The sequence below is a fragment of the Onychostruthus taczanowskii genome, unplaced genomic scaffold (genome assembly GCF_017590055.1).
Source record: "Onychostruthus taczanowskii isolate IOZ18803 unplaced genomic scaffold, ASM1759005v1 scaffold50, whole genome shotgun sequence".
NCBI lineage: Eukaryota > Metazoa > Chordata > Aves > Passeriformes > Passeridae > Onychostruthus > Onychostruthus taczanowskii.
This window is the reverse complement of record NW_024502569.1, coordinates 3050302-3073028: the sequence shown is the minus strand read 5'-3', so window position 1 is coordinate 3073028 and position 22727 is coordinate 3050302. Positions and strand designations below refer to the sequence as shown.

Below are 22727 nucleotides of genomic sequence, written 5' to 3'. Positions count from 1 at the left end.
TTCAGAGTGTGTTTCAGCATGATCTTAAGCCACAGTAGATGTAGTAAATAAAACAAAATCTCTCAGCTCTCAGAGAGCTGAAGGTCTTTCATAGCTAAATGTTCAAGTGAATCCTTGACAGCTTCAGCTGTGTCTTAGGATGGTACTTATCACTTGTTTTCATACATGATTTAGGGAAACAATCAGTACAATACTGCAAGAATGGTTTAAATTTAAGTGGAAATACAGAAGAGAAGGCAGGAAACTGAGGTTAGAGAAAATAGACAGGGGAGGATAATTAGGTGCAAAAATTGAAAGAAGTCTAAGGGGTGGCAGAAATAAAACTTGGAGGGATTATGAGGAAATAAACTTCAGGGACCCAACAACTGCTTTCAAAAAAGATGGTGAAATGGTCTGCAGTCTGTTAGAAACAGTTACTTCTCAACTCAGGCTTTGTCTCAATGGTGTATGTCGTAGACTTAGAAGAGGAGAGCTGGAAGGCATCCTGAGACATCATCTTTTACATGTGCCCCCTCTAAATGTTGCTGACCCATTTTCACATGCACTGATGAGAATCCATGGCACTCACTAATTGCATGGGTACTCTTTTAGACTCTGCTCAGGCATCTGGAAATATTTAATTGATACCAAGCATGACTGGAGGTTGAATCCAGGTACTAAGATAGTCCCCTCTGTAAAAGTAACTTGAAAAGTAACCATGTGTGTACATCAGATGCTGGTATTACAATGGTAAAACCAATCGTTCGGGAGGAAGTCTAACAGTGGCACTGGGAATGATCTAAACTTCAAGAGCAATAGAATTGAAGTGTGTTTTTGTTGAAGGACGCTGTGGTCAGAATCCACAGAATTGCCAGAGGAAGGTAGCTAGAGGAAAGGGCATTAGTATTTAGAACCTCTTACTCAGTGTTTTGTAGTTTTGGCTCTTATCAGAGATCTGTGACTGGCATGAGTCTTCATCTTTTGCCAGGTCGACAGACACCCGCATGCTTCTGTTTCCCTACTTGCCCCATGTTTGAATCATTGGTCCTTAAAACTTGAGCTACAACAGACAAGTCCCATGCATGTAAATATGAGTTCTTACACAGTGTTAGGAGTACTTATAGAGTTTTTCTTGTATGCAGAACATGTTACCATGTCCAAATAAGAGTATCAGCAAAAATAAGGGTAGGAGGAAGCTGTTTCTGAACTATCTGGTGCACTTCCACTATGTTCAATTAACTTCAGAGAATTTTCTTATGAGTGCTGAGAGCTCCAATCACTCTACATTCTACCATGAAAGCAATGGGACAGCCTTTAAAATCAAATGTTTATTCAGGAGAAAGAGCAAATCCCTTTCACATAAAGAAATGTTGCATTTATCAATTAATGTGTCCATGAAACACAATTAACATGTCCATATACACAAAAATTAGTGGAATTTTTAAAACAGGACAGTTTTATGGGTTTCAAGGCTACAGAATTATGCAAATGGTCACAAAACTAGAAGAACAACTGAAGCTTGGTTTCTACTGGATTTTTCTCTCACGATTAGTTCACTTTTTATTGAGTTGTACAAAGCCCTTTTGTAGGAAGCCAGAGAAGCCACACAGGGGAGAGTCCTTAGTGATGCTGGAATTACTGTGGAAACATCAGTCACAGTAGCACCTCATTAGACAACAGACAGTCACCATGGGAGAGGAACCATGATGAAGAGATCAATTCCTTGGTGTATCGTAAAATACTTATTCCAGTTGCAGCTTTCTTATCATGAAGGAAAAATTTTCCAATGAAGACTTTCTGTTGTCACATGAAGTGAAAGCTCAGCTCTACTCCCTGATCACCAACTTTCACAAAACTTGTGGGAATTCAGCACTTTCACCACAGTTGCTTGAAACTGGCCAGGAAGTTGAAAAGGAGACAGGTCATGCATATAAACTGCAGTAATTTAGGATGTACTTGGACATAAAGTAAACCTTTACACGTAAGAGCTCATTTGGTCTGTAATGGCTGGATCTGAGGCTAGGGGGTCATAGAGGAGGGGAATGTTTGTTCCTTCTATGCTCTCTGCATTACTCTTATGTCATCCTATGAAGTATGGTTCATACTGATACTGGAAATAGGGTGAAAAGCCAGATGGGCTTCAGCTCTGATCTGAGAATGTGTTTTACTGCTGTACAACACCTTCAAATTCCTTTACAGAAAGATGATTAAAGCATGGAACACCCCAGTGATGAGCATTTTAATACAGTAGAAGGCAGACAGTAAGCTAACCCTAGTTAGCAGGTTCCTCAGAAAAGACAGAGATGAATGTGTTTGGAGAAATAAAAGATTACTTCTGGACCTCACAATGGCTGAGGGCAGCTTTGACAATTTTGCAGCTCAAGGATTTTCATCTCTATGATTTCAACATGGTCAATCATACAAACACTAAAAGCAAGCAAAAAAAATCCACCCGCAAAAAGCTATTCTACAATTGCATGCTAAAGTGCAGTATGGACAATTAGAAACTTCTCTCCTAGACAGTTCCTATTCTGTAATGGAAATCATGTATTGATGTCAGGAAAACTGATTCTGATGGTGATCTTAACTTGCTGCTTGTACAGGCTCTGCTATACAGTAACTGAATGTGAATGCTTTCAGTTTAGACAAAGGATAAATACATAAGTCTATTGAGCTAAAATATGCTTATTTCTGAAGTAAATTAGTAATGACAATTTTTTCAGAAGCTATGATTTTGAAAACCCAAACAACACAACCCAAAAACCTCCTTTAAGCTGTAGAATTTCATATTTTTTTGACATGGTTTAGCCCATAGTCAGCCCCTCATCCATTCCCCACCAGCAGGATTGGGGAGAGAATTTGAAGAGTAAAAATGAGAAAACTTGTGGGTGGAGATAAAGACAGTTTGATATGGAAAGCAAGAGCTGTTCATGCAAGCAAAGGAAAACGAGAAATTAAAACCATCATTTCCCATGGGCAGGCTGATATTCAGCTATTTCCAGGAGAGCAGGAGCCCATCACACAGAACTGAGACTTGGGAAGACAAACCCCATCACTCCAAATATCCCCCCCTTCTTCCTCCAGCTTTGCATTCTGAGCATGACACCATGCTCAGGGATACCCCGTTGGTCAGCTGGGGTCAGCTGTCCCTGCTGTGTCCCCTCCCAGCTCCTTGTGCACCCCCAGCCCACGTGCTGGTGGGGTGGGGTGAGGCAGAAAAGGCCTTGACCCTGTGTAAGCCCTGCTCAGCAGTAACCAAAACATCCCTGGATTACCAACACTTTGTTCTTCCCAGCACAAATCCAAAACACAGTCCACTTAGCAGCTACTGTGAAGAGAATTAACGCTACAAGCCACAACCAGAACAACATGCTTGACATGCAAGTTCTTTGTAGAGAAAGAAAACATTTGATTTTTTATTTCTAGAGGTGTTGCATCTACTCTTGTGATCTGCTTAGGTTCATGGTATTCTTGCATCTGATTTTTGGGTATATCCCTTTTTGGTTGCAAAAGGGTTTGTATGTTTTTCTGGCTGTTGCTGGCTTGACTGATGAGGAGTGCTGGTATCGGTCACTGGTTTATTTCCTAATAGTGGTCTTTGTGCAAGAGCTTATATAATGATAATTCAGGTGGAAGAGTGTCCTCCTAAAACTATACTGGGAAATATGCTCTATGTGTATTGTTGCCTATAAGGAGATTCCAGTTAGTTTTCAAAAGTGTTTATTCCTGGTGGAATAAAGACCCTAAGACAGTTTTTTCACTTGGGGTGCTGGTGAGAAAGAGCAAACATACCAGGCAGGTTTTTAGCTGTGAAAATAATCAGCATCCAAATCCCAGTGAAAATATAAAGTAATATTTAGGGACTCTTGGCAAATAAAACAGCTCCTTCAACACCTTTGCAAGTTAAAAAGGGGGCACTAAATTGTATCAATCATATACTTTGAAAACTGGACTCCAATTCACTTTTGTTGCAACAAATGTAGATGTTAAATCTCAGAGGAATAATATGCAGCAGGAAGGCATATTGTGTTTGCTTTTTGGTGTGTGTGTGTTGGTGGCTTTTTTGGGTTTTTTTGGTTTTTTTTTACCCAGAAATAGCTCTAGATAACTTAAATTCAGTTAAAAGAAGCCCATCTGTTACTGTTCTTGTTTTCTTACCCATCATTTAAATGGTAAATATCAAACTGTAAATACTTCAACTGTGTTCTCTTTGACAAAGAACACGTGGTAACAGTTCACCTTATTGTGAAAGCAGTGCAAAAAACACAGGGCAGGTCTGAAATCATCAGCAGCTTGGTACAAAGTATTTATTCCAATTAACTGCTGAAACATTTCACTCTTAGTTTCTTTAGGTCACGGTTACCTGCTTTTCAGGCTTACTTCTCCATTAATCTGAAAGCAGGTAAACCTAGCTGGTAGGAATGATTTAGAAAGGAACAGTTTGCACCCTGTGAATTTTTGAAAAGCCCTTTTTATTTTAATGGTCCGCATGTACTTTGTTTAATGAGTTTGAAAACCTTTAATTTAAACTACAGTGGTTGCTCTAGTGCTCTAGTACTACTGCCGAAGCACTGTCAGGCAGCATTGGTTCTTATCCAACAAAAAAACATAATCAAAAAAATGGGCAGTAATTTTTCTAACATTAATGGTTTCCTTCATGGAAAACAGTAAATAAATGTTCCTGAAGACTCTGCCTGGGCACAGATTATTTAAAGCTTGCTGTTGGCTTTTTTTGCATGTCAAATTTAAGCTTCCATTTGTATCTCTGCTGTCACTTGTAGGTTTTATCTTCTGAACCTAAGGTTTTTCTTTATCAGCCCTATCTCAAAAGCCATTTATTTAAGGTTTTTGAGTATTCCTACCATGACAAACATCCTATTTTTTTCTGATTTTCCAGGGTAGTCAAGACAAATGCAGTGGGATGGAAAAATAATTGGTTTTCTCTGACCAACTGCAGTATTATGTTAAACTACAGGTTTGTCTCTATTAGCAAAGGGCACTGCCAGGACCCAAGGAGAGCCTGTCTGCTGACCCTGGGAAGCTGCTGGAGCAGTTCCTGGCCTGAATTAGACCCCTGCCAGGCAACTTTCTCCCAGTGGGCTCCCAGGCCTATCCTCCCAGGAGTTGGAGTGTCAGGGCATGTCCCCATCAGGCAGCTGCATGCAGTCACCCATTTCAGTCATATCTTGGAAGGTGACCTTATTCCCAGGAAGCTACTTGAATGACTAATTGAAGGGAATAGCTGTAGCCTATGAGGTTTCCTCAGCAGCCTGAGCTGGCAGTGCTGGCAACTGGTGAGCAAGGCAGCGTTTGATCCCACATCTGGACGTGCCCCTCCACTAGGCTGATGTAGTGGTGGCATGGGAGGTGAAGAGCTCTGTGGTGGTGTGGCTCCTGTCTGCCCTGCCACCAACACTGGGCTAGAGGTGCTCTGTCCCCTTGCTCGGAAGGAGGTGAGGAAAGTCCCTCGAGACATTCCCTGCTGGGCACAGGAGCATGGTTCAGTGGTTGAAGTACTGTATCCCCCAGCGGTAACAAGGGAATCAGAACATGTGTCAGAATGTGATGTTTTCAGGCTCAAGAGATTAACAAAATTATTTAAAATTAGGTTGGGTGTTAGTTTGTAATTTATTTTTCCTTATTTTCTTTCTAAGGACTGAGGTTTTAGTTTGTTTCTCAGATCATTCTTCTCTTTCCATTTCTCATGACATCACTTTCTTCCCATGCCTGTTCCCTCCTTCTGTTGTGTTCTCACATTCCTGGCTGCTTGCCCCACTCGTGAATTCTGCTGTATTGCATAGTTTCACTTGTCTGTGATGCACTCCTAGTCTTCTGTAGTTTATCCCTTCTCTGGTGCACACCTTGTCATGCCCTCAATCACCCTTGCTCCCCACCAGTGAAACCACAGTGTCAATGCTCGTGATTCTCGCCTTTCTTTACTTCCCTCCTCAGTTTTCTCAGATTGAGGAGGACTGTCTCCCTTCCCAGACTGCCACCTCTAGCTGAGCTCAGTGTCCTTGCCCATCTCAACCCTTTCCAAGCCGTGAAGTTTCTCTGGTGTCCCATCATACTGGCAGCCATGGATCTGGGTTCCTGGGTATTGATACTGCACAGCGTAAAGTAGGGAGTGACTAATCTTTTCCTGCTCAAGCAGCTTTAATCCTTCTTCTTCCCGAGTGCAGGCACATTCAGGTGAGACTGTTTTCCAATTTTAGAAGAAAATTAGAATTTGTTGCCATACAGAAAAGGAGCAGGGAAGAAACGGTGATTAAATGGTGGCAGCTGGGTGAAACTCTGGCATTTAACTGTTTTGTATTTTTGCAGCAGAATTGCATAAGTGCCAGGTGACATCTCTGTCTCTTTGTGGGCTGGTATGAGCAGTAGGGAGAGCTGTGTGAGGCTGCTCGTGGGGGAGAGATGAGGTGGCTCCCAGATACTTCAGTTTGGTGCTTTGGCAGTATTTTCTGAGCCTCAGTTACTGGATTTTCCTGCTGGCACAGGGGGATCTGTGAGCTGCGGCTTCCTGGCAGGATTCTGGGAACAGCACCAAAACCCCCGACAGGCAGCAAGCAGGTTTTGTGCTCTGAGTCAGAAGCAGGCTGAGAAGATGCAGCCTTCAAAGCTTATATTCAAGATGGGGAAGGGGATCTGTGCAAGGAGGATATTTCCAGTGTGAGGCTCAGAGCCTGGAGGGACCCTCTCCTGCCAACACTCTCGGTGAGTCTGCGGGTCAGCTGCTAGTTTTCATACAACAGGAAAAGGAGAAGGGGGATTGCTGCCTTTCACCACTGCTACCCTGAACCGGCTCATCCTTCTAGCTATTTCTGTCTATGCTTATCTATAGCATCATCCCTCTTGTGCTTGTGTACCTGCCAAGCATTCAAAACAGGTGCTGCTGTGGCAGCCTGTTTCCTTCTCTCCAGCCTGGAGGATAAATGACTGGATTGTTTTTTTTAATTTTATTTTTAATTGTTTCTCTGCATGAAGAATTTACGGTGGGAAAGCTAAGCTGGAGAAATGCTTTCTGGAGTGGGTGGCCAGATTGGCAGATCTCTGCTTGTTCTTAGCCCCTAGAGAAGTCCTGCAGCCTGACCCTTGCTGGGCTCACTCTGCTCTTTTTTGAAAGCGATGGTTTCTCGGAGTGAGATGTGGTCTCGGGTAAAAACAAACGAAGTTTGGATGCGAGAGAGAAGATCTGGATCTGTCTTGCCCACAAGGGGACCCAGAACAGAAAGCTGAATGCTTGGGTGAGTTCTCAGCAGCCAGCTTCTCCAGTGCAGGACACTGTATTCTTCTTTATTATAGACTGAGTTATCCAAGGTAAAAATAGCAGTATCAGAAATCCTAATATCTCTACACTATCTATATACTCTCTGCAGCTATATATGTTGTTTTGTTTAGTTTGGGCTGTGAAGAAGACTGTTCTCTGTGTTTAGTCCATCTCACTGTGGCTTGTGACTTTACTCCCCACTGGGAATTTCAGTGCTTGCATCTGGAGTTGTGCAAATACATGCAGGTGTGCAAAATTTACATCTTCCTTTAGTGTCTTTGTTACAGCACTGGTTTAAGTAATTAAATTTCACTCAGATTTGAAAATTTACATTAAAAGCTATATCAGTGTATGACTTCACAGGCAAAAAAGCATAAATATCTATATTTGTAACATACTGCTTTGTATCCTTAAAATACAAGGTGCAGACACAGTGAAAGTTTCCATGCACCTTCCCAAAGCTACTTTGTTGGATAAGTGTGAAAAGATTGACTGCTCAGAATTTTCTTCTTTTAAGAAATCAGATTTTAAACACAGAATTTCAGTGTGAGGCTGTCAAGGCTTCCCAGACACTTATATCCTTACACTGACTGAAACTGTCATTGTAACATTTGAGATGAGACCTGGGTTCAGACATCCTGCATCTATATTTCTTTGTTAAATCTGTAATTAAATATGAATTCCTATGGCAATATGTATAGTGGAAGTTGTTTTGATGAGAAAGAAGCATTGCAGTATGTGGAGTATCTAAATATCTAAATTGATATGTTTTTGTAATATGTTTATAAAATGCTTCTGTGATGTAGGCAACCACTGAATTAATTTACAAAATGCAGCTTTAAAAATAGATTTTGCACTTCCACAACAGCATAAATATATTTGTAGGTGGTTACAAGTGATGGAGCATTTGGGCTGAGATGTCCTGTGAAGGGCCAAGAGTTGGACTTGATGATCCTTGTGGGTCCCTTCCAATTTCTGTGATTCTCTGTGACTCTGCTGGCTATGGTTTGGATGATACTTCTGGACAGAGGCATTTGGCCACATTTTGTCTTAGTTGCTTACTGGAATGTGGCGTTAAACCTGGCAAGTCCAAGGAAGAATGTGTTTTGCCCTGGTTGTTAAAAATTATCCACCTTTACTTGTATGAGTGAGACAGGTCTCAATATGTATTAATATTAGGAGGTTTTCAAATCCATAAGTAACAAAGTTCTACTTTTTTCTCAATCCATGAGTACCAGTAACCAGTGCTTACAAAGCCCTTGTCACAAGTTGGTGAGAAAATCCTTTACAAATGGGATTGCTGCCACTGAACTGTTGTGTGCGTTGAGGAATGACAGCACAAGACGTGGGAGGAATTTTGTCCCATTTTCACCATCTGAAGTTAAACTGGTCGTTTAGGCTCACCACCACAGGGTAAGGTGCACAGTTCATCACACTCTGGAGCATCTTTGTTTTCTTTGAGAAATGCAGTTAAATAGCTCCATTCTGCTGCTCAGTCCCAGGTTCTTGTTGCCTGGATTTTATCTTGTTGCCTGGGTTTCTTTGCTTCTAGTGCTGCTTTTTGGAGACAACTAATTACTTTCCTCTGAGAAAGAACCTGTTTTAATTTTGAGGACAGCTTATGGAGGGGGCTGACACAGGAGGAGTTAGGAGTGATGCTACACCAGGTCTGGCTTCCCACATCATAAATCTCCAGTGCTGTCTCACCAGCAAGGTTTCCAAAAGCACCCCTGTGCCCATGCCTTGCTCCAAGACACGTAACACCCGCTTCATGCAGTTAAATGCTGCTCTGGTGAGCTGTAGCACAGACCTCACTTTGTAGGGGGCAATTTTGAATGGAGAAAACAATCAGTTGCTATGTGGCACATTGACATGTGGGCAAAGGGCTTAGTGTATGGATGTGACCAGGTGGGTGCTTTGGGAACAAGAGACCTGTCCATGGTGTGAGTGTCTCAGGCAGGACAGAAGCTGTCCAGTTGGCCAGAGAAGTGCTCACCTGCAGAGCTGGGTGAGATGCATTTTAGGCAGCCGACAGATGGAGCAGATCTGACCTGAGGTGACTTGCACAAGGTCACTCAGCAGGTGGGTACTAAAGCTGGGTAAAAAATCAGACCCACCTGCTACTCCTTAGGACACAGCAACCAAACAATCTGGGTTAAACACTGCTGTCTTCATGCCCCACATGGGGTGGATCTGGATGGGGAGGGCTCAGGAATGAGGCTACACATGGATGTGAACGCAACCATGCTTGCAGGATGACAGGAAAAAAAATTGCAAAAAAGGTTATTTTCCTAGATTTTGCAAAATATCCTGTTGTACAGCAAAGGCAGCAGGTGCTTGGGACTCTCAGTGGGCATGGTGCCCTTAACGGATCCTTTGCAAGCCACCAAACCACACAACATTTGTGAACACTGCTGCAGTGTGCTCCTTTGCGTTCCAGTTCCTATGGAAACATGCTGTAAGAATGTCTAAAATAAGTACAGTGCTTTGAAACTATTATTATTTTGATCTTTCCTTCCTGCCCCCACCCCCCCAAATCTGCTCTACCACCTTTCTGAATTTTTAATACATTAAAAAGATTGTTGTCATTATCTGGAACAGTGTGCTACCCTGCTTACCCATGTGTCTGCATGTCTGCATCCTGGGATCTGATGGATCCTAGGTTCTGATATTGAGATCAGCTCCCTTCCCCCATCCTCCCTGCTCAGTGGGAGGATGAACACGCACACACACACACACACACACACACACACATATATATAAATCAACAAGCTTATTTCCAGCTCCTTTTACAATACAGGATATAGTATTGGCTGGGAGGGAGTGCAGAAGGTCACCCAGTCCAGCTGCCCATCAATGCAGAGCCCTCTTCACTGTTTGGTGCAGGAGATGGTTGTGACCCAGATGGGGACATCCTGCAGGTGCCCCCTTCCCTGTGGGAGGGTCGGTTCTGGAGGAGGCTATGGGCTGTTTGGAACAGCTCTGGCAAAGGAAGTTACTTGTTCTCCCTGAAAGGGTGCTCATGCTGGTAACTGAAAACAGGGCTGGGTATTTAAAGCACTTTCCCCCTGTGCTCCTGTGGTTTCCTTCTAAAGCTTTCAGCGCCCTTAGAGCAGAAGTTTCCCTGACCTTAGTAATGTCTAAGATTTTCAAACAGCCACATCCCATTTTCAAAAACTGCTTTTGATGAGTCAGCTTTAGGAAAGCTAGGGCTAAATCCTATAAAAGGACTAAAAAACCTTACGGAAAGCTAGGTGCTAATTTTTGCTCATTTTCAGGCTTCTGGCCTCTTGCAGTACTATGCCTCAGAACCCCATGCTAGATGCCAGGAGAAGAGCTGGAGGTGCATGTTGGGCATTCAAGGGGGAAGCAGGCACTTACATGCAGAAAAGCAATTCAGGAGTTTTTGGGCAGTGCCAAAACCCTTTGACACCCCTATATGCTGGATACATATATATCTGAGAAGTATCTGCATTCCCAGAGCATCTTCTGGATATGTACACACCTTTTGTTTCTGATCAAGTGTGGAGGCAACAACAAAACCAGGTTTGAAATACAAGGGGGTTGACACTTGAGTGTTATTTTTTATGACTTCATATCCTAGACAAAATAAATTGTAAAGAGTTACAATGATTTGGATCTAGCTAATATTATGCTTTAACATTAAACTAAGTCTTAGCCACTTGAGAAGTGTAGGCATCTGTTTGAATCGTATTCCAAATCACCAGGGCAAATTTTGCTTACAGGGTTCCTTCCTGCCAGTGAGCAGCTGCTGTGTAATTATGCATCCTGATTTATATTGCTCAGTGCTTAGGCCTTGCATGATTTTTTTATGTGTTTGTGGTAACTGTAGTGGCAACACCAGATCTGTTTTATTTTGGTGCAACACTGAAGGCCAGTAGAAAAAATATGAGTCTAATCTTAATAGGCAGAATAAAACTTTATAGGCTATTTTCAGAATTGCTATAATTTTGGGGTTAAACCACTCATTACCCAAGCAGTTAAATTAAAATGAAAATGCTGGTAAAAAAAAATAAATTGTGCAGCTTGGTATTTGCATTGCATGTCATATCTGCAAAGATCCTTCCTTACTTGAATGACAAGCACTGGGTCCAGCACTGAAGTGAATACCAAGAGAGATGAGAACGTGAACTATGGAACAGCAAATTGTAAAGAATAATTGCTCTGTTTTAGTGTGAATAGGCAGGGCTGAGATTCTTTTCGTGAGGGCTCTTTTTGAACTGCTTTTGAACCGAGGCTGGGCCACTGTAGATGTAACCTTTCTAACCCAATTGATAAGTTCATATATATGCACAGTATGTAGGTCATTCACATTTATTCTGAGTAGCCCAGAAAAGAATGCAGTGAGACTTCAAAGTATTTTGCATTTCAACCCTTTCGTTGTAGCTGATTTCTCCCTCCCACACTTCCTTGTTCATCTATGCTGGAAAAAGCCCCCAAGAAGGTGCATGGATAGCTGATAAATGAAACACTAAATAAACAGCTACACTCAGGAGAAAGCAAGAGCCAGTTAAAAATGCCCTGCAGGTATGAGGGTAGGATCTGTGAAATAGGAAATTACCTACATCTTTACTATATCATTGCAAATTTGCTTAGCAGTCATGAGAATTTTGGAATTATCTTCTATTTGAGAAGGACAATATTGCAATGATTTAAAAGAATTATTCTGTCTTATGTCATTAGATAGTATTAAATCCTGACTGTAGCAAAGAGATAGTTAAACTCTCTTAAGAGAAAAATCATAAATTATCATGGAGGTAATGGACTCATTATGAATGTACATGAATAAAGAAAAATCACAGAATATAGTAGTGACTTTTAAAGGTGACATTATTAATTTTGACCTTGTATTGATATAGTTTGTAGAAACATAAATTGGTTTGTGTTGGAAGGAACCCTGAAGACCAGATAGTTCCAGCTCATAGGTAGGAGCACCTTCTACCATTGCCTCCTACTCTTGCCTGCAACACCAAATAAATTTTCTTGGGCCCAAGTAATATCAGACATACCTAAAATGGCATCAATGGTAATGATAGGTGGTCCTACTTTAAGCTGGGATGCAATGTCCATTGGGTTCCCTCAGGATTTCCCATTATGTCTGGCTTGTGAATACAAAAATCAATTGAATTTGAAGGTAGTACTAGGCTGGGAAGCATTGCAAGCTCTGCTGAGAACAAAGAGAAGTTTTTAGCTGGGGAACTAGAAATACGGTATTTTCTACCTGTAAGGCTCAAATATGACAAATATAAACACACAGATCTGTGGAAATTCTCTGAAAATACATAAACAGTAGTGCCAGGAAGGAGAAGAGTTTCAAGTTGTCATCTTATAGTGTGGTGTCTCTTGATACTGGATAAGGGTTTAGTAAGGACTGTTCCAGACTAAGCAGGACACTAGCTTATGGCACTGTTCATTCAAGGCCCTTGGGAAGAGAGCAGCCAAAACACTTGTTTTTCTCCTGGCACAAGTGCCCCTGAAACTCTGCTGGCACTGAAGGCTCTGTGAAAGGCAGTGGCTGGCCTGTCACCACAGTGAGCTGCCACATGTACTGCAGTGGCTCTCCCTGTTCTACATCTAACTCCCATCCCAGTGTTCAGTTTTAGCTCCTGCTGGTGGAAAATGGAGATAGAGATGGAATTAAGCATAAGCAAAGTGGGTGGGGAGCCATAGTCTGTGGGAACTAAAGGGCACCATCGTGGAGTCCTGTTAAATGGGGTGGAAAGAGCAGGAAAGGAAAAGGGAACTGCCCCTTCTCAGAGCCACTCTCACTAGACACAAATCTCTTAGGCCACGTTGGTTAAACTGGGTAAGCAGAGGGACAGCAATCAATACAGGTTTTGATCTTGGAATAAATTTTTGCCAATCAATGCACTTTGCCTAATCAAACATCTATATGTCTTCAAGGATTAACGCTTCTGTATTTAATTTGTCTGCCACAGGATAGATTAAAATAATTTCCCCTTTAAGTTGGATTCTGTGTTTTCTCAGTTAAAACACGAGATATGTTTTGTTGTCTCAGAAAATGCTTTTGCACATCCTAATGTATGTCTTTCTGTGAACCATTTCCCAGCCACAGAGAGCACAGGTTTTCATGGATGCCCTGGGGAATTACATTGTAGAGCATCATTATGTTTGAAATTTCAGATTTCTTAAAGTGAACATGGAGCCCACACTCTCCTCAACCACATAAGGTGCTTGTTTTTTTATAGTAGAAGAATGAAGTGTTTAAAGAGTTTCTATTAACAGAGCACTAAACTGGAGGTCATCAGTGCTTCTCCCTTTTACCTGTCCACTGACCTGGGACAAAGCTTTTTGTTGGGGGGTTTCTTCCACATTACTGTGGATTTTCCTCACACTTTCTTTTCAACTCATCCTCCTTTAACTTTTTGAGGTGGTGTCCATTTATTATTGTGTGTTTTTATAAAGCCTACAGCACTTGACTGTCTGCCTGGGAACAACTGAAAATGGGGGCGTATTTGGAGATGACAAGACACTAGAAGATACATGTCTCAAAGGATTAAACATAGTTACTAGTTGAGATAAGAAAAAGTTTTTTTCACTTGGGCCTAAAATGCTTGCCTGTTTCAAGAAAGAAACGGATGTAGTTGACAGGAATTCAGCTGGAGAGGATTACAGTCATTAAGAAATACCTCTTTTGCTGAGCTGTGGTTCTTCATGTTAATATAATACATAATTTGCCATTGATCCCTCAGAAAAAGGGTTTTCTGACATTCACAGTTTATGTGTGTTGCTTCAGATGTCCTGGGGAAGAAAATGTAGTTTTGGACCCACACTGTCTGGGCTTTGCTTCCCTGCAGCAGGTCCATGTCCCCAAGCTGAGATTGGGACACTTCTTTTGAAAATCCCCCCCAGCATATTTCTCTGATGAATGACTCAAAGCAGTTGCAGTGAAAAGAGATTTGAGGAGTGCAAGAAGGAAACAGGGACATCGCTGCATCCAGACTGGAGGGGCTGTGAGGAGCCATGGTGACAATTTCTACCTTCTTTTGCTTCTCTCTGCTTATACAAATGGTGTATCAGGGTTTGTTGGATTGTGCTAGATATTTCCAGAGCCCCATGAATACTTCTGTATGCATTATTATTGCATTCTTCCATGTAGGCAGAAACTATTTTAGAAGCATATCTTTATTCAATCAGATCTCAGCTATTTCCTCAAATCCAGTTGATAAATCTAACCCCAAATTACCCTTTGATCCCCAAAGCACCTATCAACCTCTCTGCTTATGCCCAGACCAAGTACTTCAAAGAATTAAAAACCCCTAAAAGTTATATCCTATGGCCTGTTTCGTTCCCCAAGGTATTTCATTATAGGTCAAGTTGAGTGAATGGGAGAAGTTAGCAAGTTTTTGTAGTTTTGATTGCACACATTTGGATCAAACTGTTGTAACATTTTTCATGAGATCTGCAAATTGCTTTTTAAAAGTAAATTTAATGCCTTTAAGCATATTGTGCACTTTATAGCTCTTAAATGATGCTTAGACTATACGTTCTGTCACTGTTCATGAAAAGTAGGTTGTCTTAATTCGTAAGATCATGAGAATCTTTTAAGCCCACTGGCTCTCATTGCAGTCAATGGGATATTTTTGCTTTGTATTCCATCTGGAAGAAGATCAGCCTGGGAATGTACCTTTAACTGTCCTGCAACCTGTTTTAGTAATTGATGCAATCTGCACTAAGCTGTGACATTTTCATTTTCTAAGCTGTTTATTAATTCTGACACTGAAGAATTAAAAAGGAGAAAGAAGCACAAGGAAAACATCTCATAGAAGACCATCACAGAAGCTGTGTACATAAAAGAGGATGCAGACCACAGGACAGACTGCAAACATAAACAAACAGCTACATAAAATCCAAAGAAGTCCAGAAGCTCTGTTTCCAGTTATGCACATAGAGTGCCTTTAAGTGAGTGATGCAATACCCTCATGAAATCCTTGCTTGGTACTTCTAAATACAGACCTTGGAGTTACAGGCTGACATAGTAAAGCAGCATCAGTAACCTGCTTTCCACTGTAAGATTGAATAAATATGGCACAGTGTGTTTTCCTAAAATGATTTTTTAAAACACCACCTACACAGATTACATGCTGTGGTGTCCCACCATATTTCCATAGAGAAATCAAAGAATAACAAAGGAAAAAGAAAAAAATAAAAAGGGAGGGTATTTTGAGGGACTGTGAGGAAGCAAACTGAAATTTAAGTATTAGTTGCCAAAAAAAAAATCATTTGGCATCTTTGGGAGAACAGCAAGCACTTTACACTCTCTTCTCCCCTGGTGTTTCACTTTTTATGTCAATACAAGACTGCAACAATGTGTTTTTAATTTTTCACTTCTCTGTATTGCACCTTATCTTCTCCTCATAGGTTTCCAGAGAAAACGGGATTTGGAAACTTTGATAGGGGAACCAATCAGATAAATCTGTGTGGGTTTTCATCTGATTTGTACTGAAATGACACTATGTGCAGTACTGTGGCAAAAGCATGAGATACAATTAAGACTGCACAGCCCTCAGGAAGTATTAAGATTTAATAACAGTACTGAAAATTGATGTGCCATTCCCAACCCAGTGTACAGCATGGCATTTGGATGCTGTTGTAAGTGTGCTTCCAAATGAGTCTCTGCTTGGTTATGCAAATTGTTCTTGTACCAAGGAACCACTATGTGCTGCAAAATTAAAACTGGGAGGAAAAATAACCGCTATGGGATAACATGCAATAAATCCACTAAAGCTGCTGGCTCCGGTGAGGTAACATCTTGTCCCTCTATGGGTGGAACATTTCTCTATTGAATCATTACAGTTTTGCTCAGAAACATCCTACTGCTTGAACTGCTGTGGGAAGAACTGTAATGTCAAGCAGATATCAGGTTTTCCCAACAGGAGCATCCTGCTGGGAAATGGGCTGCGCTGGTGTGATGGTGTAAAAAGCTCAGCTGCGGCAGCTCTCTGTAATTGCTATTCCCTTCTGATTCCCTTGCTGAATGTACAAAAGTGCTTCTCACAAACAGATCTGAGAACAAAATCCTTGACTTGTCACCGGTGTAATACTCTGCATGCTAAGCTGGGGTTTCTGACTAGTTTGCCTTCATCATCTCTTGCAATCACTGTTTGAAATTAAGTCTGTCATCTCCTGTTATGGTGCCAAAGCCTGACACTGGAGAACAAATGTTCTGTTTCAATCAGTGATGTTTAATTTTTCATGATGAGTGCAGTTTAGTGCCTCCCCAGGTAGGAGGCTCTGCTGCTAATTACCAAGGAGACGTTTTCTGCCTGCACAGGACACATGTGCCCTCTGCATCTTGGCTCTGTCAAGCAGCTGAACTGGGTGGTATCAGTGGTGGTGGCTGCTGGCTGCACTGACAGCCTCTTACTACTACTGCTGCTTGAAGAAAGCCCTGCTCACTTGTCTCTTGTAACCTACCCAGCTGCAAAAGAAAGTGTTTTATGAGGACGCTGTTGAAGGAGGTCTGTAGTCCTGCTTGCACTGGTAAGCATCACTTCCCAGAGAGGAGTACTGTGTTTGTGTGGTGTGAAAAAAGGGCAGGCTGGGTTTGGTTCTTCTATATATTCTTCAGTGATGAGGATTTTGGTCCTAATAATTTTTGACAATTGGCTTGTAGACATACCGTAGAAAACATCTCACATTTTCCATAACGGGTTAATTTTTTTGTGGATTTTTGGGGTTTGTTTGTTTATTTTTGTTTTGGTTTTGGCTCTTTTGGTATATGGTTTAAAATCATGGCCATTTAAGATTTATTTTGTATGACAGTGTTGGGTTGAAAAGATTGTAAGGTTTATTTTACTTTTTTGGTGAGCTTATCTCAAGACAATTGAACAGCATACCAGTTATTACATTCTGTTTAAAAGCTGTTATGTAGAGTGTTCTGGGATTTGCTTAGAAGGGGTTGTTTTGAATGTATACTTCTTACATAATTTCCTAAGCTGTTGTTTAGCCCCACCATTCATTTTCTAGTAATAAGTCACACAGAATTCTGCTCTTCTCTTTGATCCTGCATTGTTTGCCAGGAGGAGTTTCAGTAGCAGTCTACTGTACTCAGAGTAGGGCATGTAAGTGGAGGAACTAGAAATGCCTCATTGGTTTTTAGTGTCTGCTTATGCTGAAGAGAGGTGGCTTATATAAGAAATATAAGACAGTAAAACCTCTCCTATGATAAAGCAGCAGAAAAAGTTGCACGTTATGGGGACTGTACCTTTTACCACCATAGAAAGAAGAGGCTGCCGCAGTGCTTGGACCTGCCTAGACTGTTCCAGTACTTTCTTCTTGTGTAATTCCTGTTTCAGAGTAAGGCAAAGTAAGTCAGCAAATAGAAGCAGCACTGGCAACAACTAGCTGAAGAGTTTGCTTTCCAGGGTGTGCAGCTGGTTCTCCCATGTCCTTATTTCCCCAACCAGAGCTGGGCTGGGTTTTGGGTTCTGTGCCTGTGGAGACTCCTTAGTGGCTGTGAGGTATCTGTGGGGTGTAGGTTTGACTTTCTTGGGGCACTCTTGAAAAGTCTCATCCCACAAGGAATCAAGCAGGAGCAAGGAGATCTTTGGCAGTGATTTGCATGGGATGATAAGCCCCACAATGATGCTTTGAGGAGGGGCTGCATACAGGACTATTTTCCTCCATGAGCTTTATGGCATACTGACTGCAGAGCAGATCCCATGAGAAGATCAAGGTACACATGCCTTTCCATAGAAGGCCTAAGGTTTTTAGAGCTGCTCTAACTAAATTTAAGAGATTCTTAGTTTGGAAAGCAAAAGTTAAATCTCAGGGCTTGACTCAATGGCTGGCGTAGCTCACACAAGAAATCCATAAACCATAGCAATTCCTAAAACTTGCCCTGAGCATGGTTAGGATGTTAGGATCTGAACAAATATAGCAAATCAAGCCCTCAGGACTTAAATGAGGCTCTAAAGGACTTAGAGAGCTGCCAGTCCTTTAGATACAGAACTGTGTGTCCCCACTGCAGGCGGCAGGTACATGCATGAAGAGCCCCGTTTCAGTGCTCAAGACGAAATATTATGAGCACTCAAGAAAATGTTTAGTAGAAACACAAGTGTTGCAGAGTGTGCAGTTGCCCACACCTGGGTTGGTGAGGATTTCTTGGATCATAACCCTCTTGAACACTGGTGCTGATTCCACTTAGCACTTGGATGTCTGTACTTGCTATTCCAGGTCATACCATGGGTTTCTAAACCAAAGGAACAACCTCTTTCTCCAGAGAATTACAGGGACTTTGTTAAAGTCCTGCAGTATTTCAGATTCTTTTCCTGGAGTGTAAAACTTGAAATTTTGTTCCAAATTAAAGCAAAATAATTTTATTAAAGGTAATTGGAGTGGCTCAATATATTTCTGAAGAGTTACTGATGAGGTATTTCAGTGTGAAGTTTGGGTTTGTGACTGGGTAGTATCAAATCAAGCTGTGGTGTGTATATTGGAAAAGGATGAAAAAAATTCTAACTAAATGGAAACCTGGTTTTAGGGATAGTGAGAATTTAGCATTTCTTTTCAGATTTTGGTGTTGGATGAGCTAAAGAAGCAGTCTACAATTTCTTGACCTTCACAGATTTTGACCTAACCTGCTTTCTCAAAACAAATAAATGAGAAAAGCCAGCTTGTGGGAGTGAATGGCCATGACACTTTACCTTTTCCCACCAGGGCAGGGGTAACTCGAGTAGATCTTGCAATTTTCTGCAAGTCTGCAGATTTGGTGTGGTCCCTCCTACAGATACAGACACCAATGTCACAACTTTCACTGAAGATGAAAGCCAAGTGTCTAGTGCTCATGCTGAAGAAATCAAAAATATGATTAAGAGAACGCCAAAGAGAGAATGAATCCAACCCTGACGCAAAGTGTGGTATTAAAAATTCATAAAATCTATTTTTTAAGCTAGGCTGTGATTATTGCAATTTTTTTTTAGGATGGTGACATGCTGAAATAAGAGGTCTTCTGAGCTCTTGGGAGTTTTCCTCCACAGACATGGAGGATAGAAACTTACTTCATTTAAGTAAAAGCTTTCACTCTTATTTAATCATGTGCCTCCCAGAGCAAAGTTTTTTAAGAAAAACACTAACATAACATTCAGCAATTTGTTGTTGCTCTGTGAGGATTTTTTTTTCCCACAAAAATTGGTCTTGCCCATCTCTTTGTGTTCAGGGAAAATTAGTGAGCTGCACTTATTGCAGCAATTTAGCTGAGTCTTCACCTCCTACCTCAGGTCAGCAGAGTGCAAAGTCCTTATTTTGGGCTATGCCTACCTTTGCCCTGGGATAAGGGCAACAAAAGTAGTTTGATGTCTGTGTTAGACTGCTTCTTATTAGTTCAGTGTGTTTTATACACAAGGGGAAAGATTGTTTTCAAATCAGCATGCCTTGAGGTTTTTGCTGCAAATGCTCTGTTCAGAAGGTGACCAGCCTCACTGATCTGTGTGAGGTGTGTAGTACCAGCTAGAGCCAGGAACTGGAACTTTTTGGTTTTAGGAGTACATTGTATTATTGAGATGTAAAGTGCACACCACACTCTTCAGTAGAGCTAAGCAGCCCGTGTGCTTGGGGAGCACTTCCAGCAATAAACCTGAGCTGAATAAATTCCTGTTTCCTGTAGCTGGGGAATATCCATATGACACTGATGAAATCTGCCAGCTCACATGTGGAAGCTCTATGTTTAATGTTGAAATTTAGTTTTAGAAGGGATTTACTAAATCAGTGCTGTTATGGATGGGGAAACACGTAAGTAAACAGAGATTAATTGATTCAGGAGAATGGAGCTCCTTTCTTGGAAGAAGAATGCGTGGATGGGATCCTGTAATGGATGTCTGGGTGGCAGGGTAAAATATTGATGATTATTTCTGTGGTTCAGGTCACTGGAATGAATGAAATTATATCTTACAGAAGAAAATTGATTTGCATTAATTTCTGTTTGGGATGCACAATTAATAAGAGAGCTATTTATCAGAAGGTACAATACTGTGTCTCTTTGTATTTTACTGAAATATTTTTTGTGTTCAATTTCTACAGTGTTTTGCCCAAGATCTTTTAGAAAATTACTTTCATAAATACACAAAAATAAGCAAACAATGAAAAAACCTCACCCCTCATTTGATCTCATCTGGTACTTAATTTAAAGTGGCAAACCACCAGGAATTCAGAATTAGTAATACTTCACAGCTAATACTGACTTGCTAAAGATTTCTGATGTTCGAGCATCCTACTGTATTACAGAGCTATGAACTGAAATTTCAGTGTTAACTTGTAAGTAATCCCAATTTCTCTATCTATATATCTCTGTTTTTGAAGTAAGAAAGGCAAAAAATCAAGGATCTTTTGATACAAATGCATAGAAAGATAATTAGGTTTATTTTCTTTTAAAAGCATTTAATATTTCATGCCTCCTGCCGGGACAGCTGGGACTCCTTAAAGCACATATTTTCAGGCACTGACCAACATGTTTCTGGTGTGGGGTTTGGTTTTTTTTTCCTTGGGTTTTGGTTTAATTTTTTTTACCCTCAAAAAATGCTGATGGGCCAAACTCACAAGTCTTAAGTTTGGATGAATTTTTAATTTTATAAAACATTCAAAAATATTTTGAAACGGGACCAGGATACCCCTGGAAGTTCAAAATAAAAGAATATAATTTTGTTTATGATTTTGGGAAGGTTAAAAAAAGGTAATTATTATACCAAAAATACAAGTAAAAGGCAAAATCAAGCAATATTTTGGTGCTATTAAAATACTTTATTTTCACAAATACTACAGTAAAATATTATTTCTTGAACATTCGAATATCAAAGTCATTTGCTTCTTAACTTGTGCGTCAAAAAAAAAAGGTTCTGTTTGCAGAATTAGAAATAACAAAGACTCAGTCCATTGGGACTCAGATGTTGACATTGATTTTAATGTGGAAGACAGACTGGGATCACTGTGAGGGGTGTTCTCATGAAGCTTGTGACAATTATAATAAGTATGAGATAATGATAGATGAATATGGAGACATACAGATGGCAGCTGGTGGCCCATGAAAGATGCAGGAAGCCACATCCAATTTGTTGTATTGGTTCAGACAGGTTTATTGTCCATCAGTGCACTGTGTGGAGTGTATTGTGAGTGTCTGGTTGCTCTGTCTTCCTTCCCTGAATTCTGTTTGGATTTGTTCTGCTAGCAATAGCTTACTTTTAAAATATGTGTTAAAATTGGCTGTGTACTTTTGTTATTCAGTTTTGGGCCATGTCACATTTCCTCCACTGAAAAACTTTCTTCTCAGCCTGTCTTCTCCCCTTCTTTAGTGTTCATTAGTGTTTTCAGGGGTTCAAGCCCACCTAGGTACCACATGGTCTGTTTTCCATGGGTTTGGAATGGGTTGCCATGGGAGATGCTGCCCTGGGGCCAATGCTGAGGGTCCCAGCAGTGCAGGGACAGCACAGGAGCACAGGTTGAAAAACCTGACATGGGATCCTCTTTGATGAAAATAATTGTATGGATAGCATTGGAAATCAAAACCCATTCTCTTTGCCAGCTAGTTCAGGTTCATACCTGCTGTGCCAGAGCTCCTCAGTGTCACTCCTGCCAGCCTGCTTTTAAATATTTTTAATATTTTGAGGGATATTTTGGGGCCAGTGGTTTTCCCTTTGTACTCTAAGTGTTTGCTGGAGAACCTCAGCTCTGCTGCTGCCATTTTGCTGCCAGCAGCTCATTTCAGACCCAGGATCTGGTATTGATTAGAATTGATTAACATTTCTATAGCGCTTCTTCTTCAGGTGGAGCTGAGTGCCATTGAAGCCACTTGACAGCTGGTAATTTACATCCTGAAGGGTAAAAGGTCTTGTCCTGAGTAATCGAAAGGATGACAGGCACTGTTCTGCTCATGGGCTGTGGTGGTACCTAAGGGTCCTGAAGGAGGGGCTCTGTGCAAAGCAGAGTCCAGTGTCCCCGTGCAAGGCGGAGAGGAGGAATGGAGGCACTTCTCTGCCCTTGTAATTCTGGGTCTGTATCTGCTGTATCAGAGCAGCTTCTGGAAAATAAATGTGTGAAGGGAACAAAATGTGCATTGGACATCCATCCCCTTCTAGCAACTTAGCTCTCATTTGAATAATAGAAAGGTGTGAGCTCCTGGAATGAAGCATTTGTAATAAAAGCGGTGATCCAGTGATGCAGTTTGTGATCTGGTTTTGAAAAGACCAGTGACAACATTTGTTAGATTTCTTCCTGATTTCTTTCTTTATTTGTATTTCTGATCTCCGCAAAAAACCCAAAAAAACCTCTTTGTGGCAACTCCAGAAGCAAAATAAAAAATGTAAGGTGCATACACAGAAATCCTTCAAGCTTTACTTGTACTTGCTTTTGTTTCATCAGGCGTATTCAAAGTCACTTGAAAGATTTTTAGTTTTCTTGTGCTCAATTTCTTTATCCAAAAAAATATTGGAAATGTCCTATCATT

General features: G+C 41.1%; 1 long non-coding RNA gene across 1 annotated transcript in view; it reads left to right on the top strand.

Moving 5' to 3' along the window:
- Nucleotides 1-6569: 6569 nt before the first annotated feature.
- LOC121342007 overlaps nucleotides 6570-22727 on the top strand; it is a 74513-nt gene continuing 58355 nt past the window's right edge. Inside the window, exon 1 of the long non-coding RNA XR_005953488.1 lies at nucleotides 6570-7226. This is a non-coding gene — a long non-coding RNA (uncharacterized LOC121342007). The remainder of the gene's footprint in view (nucleotides 7227-22727) is intronic.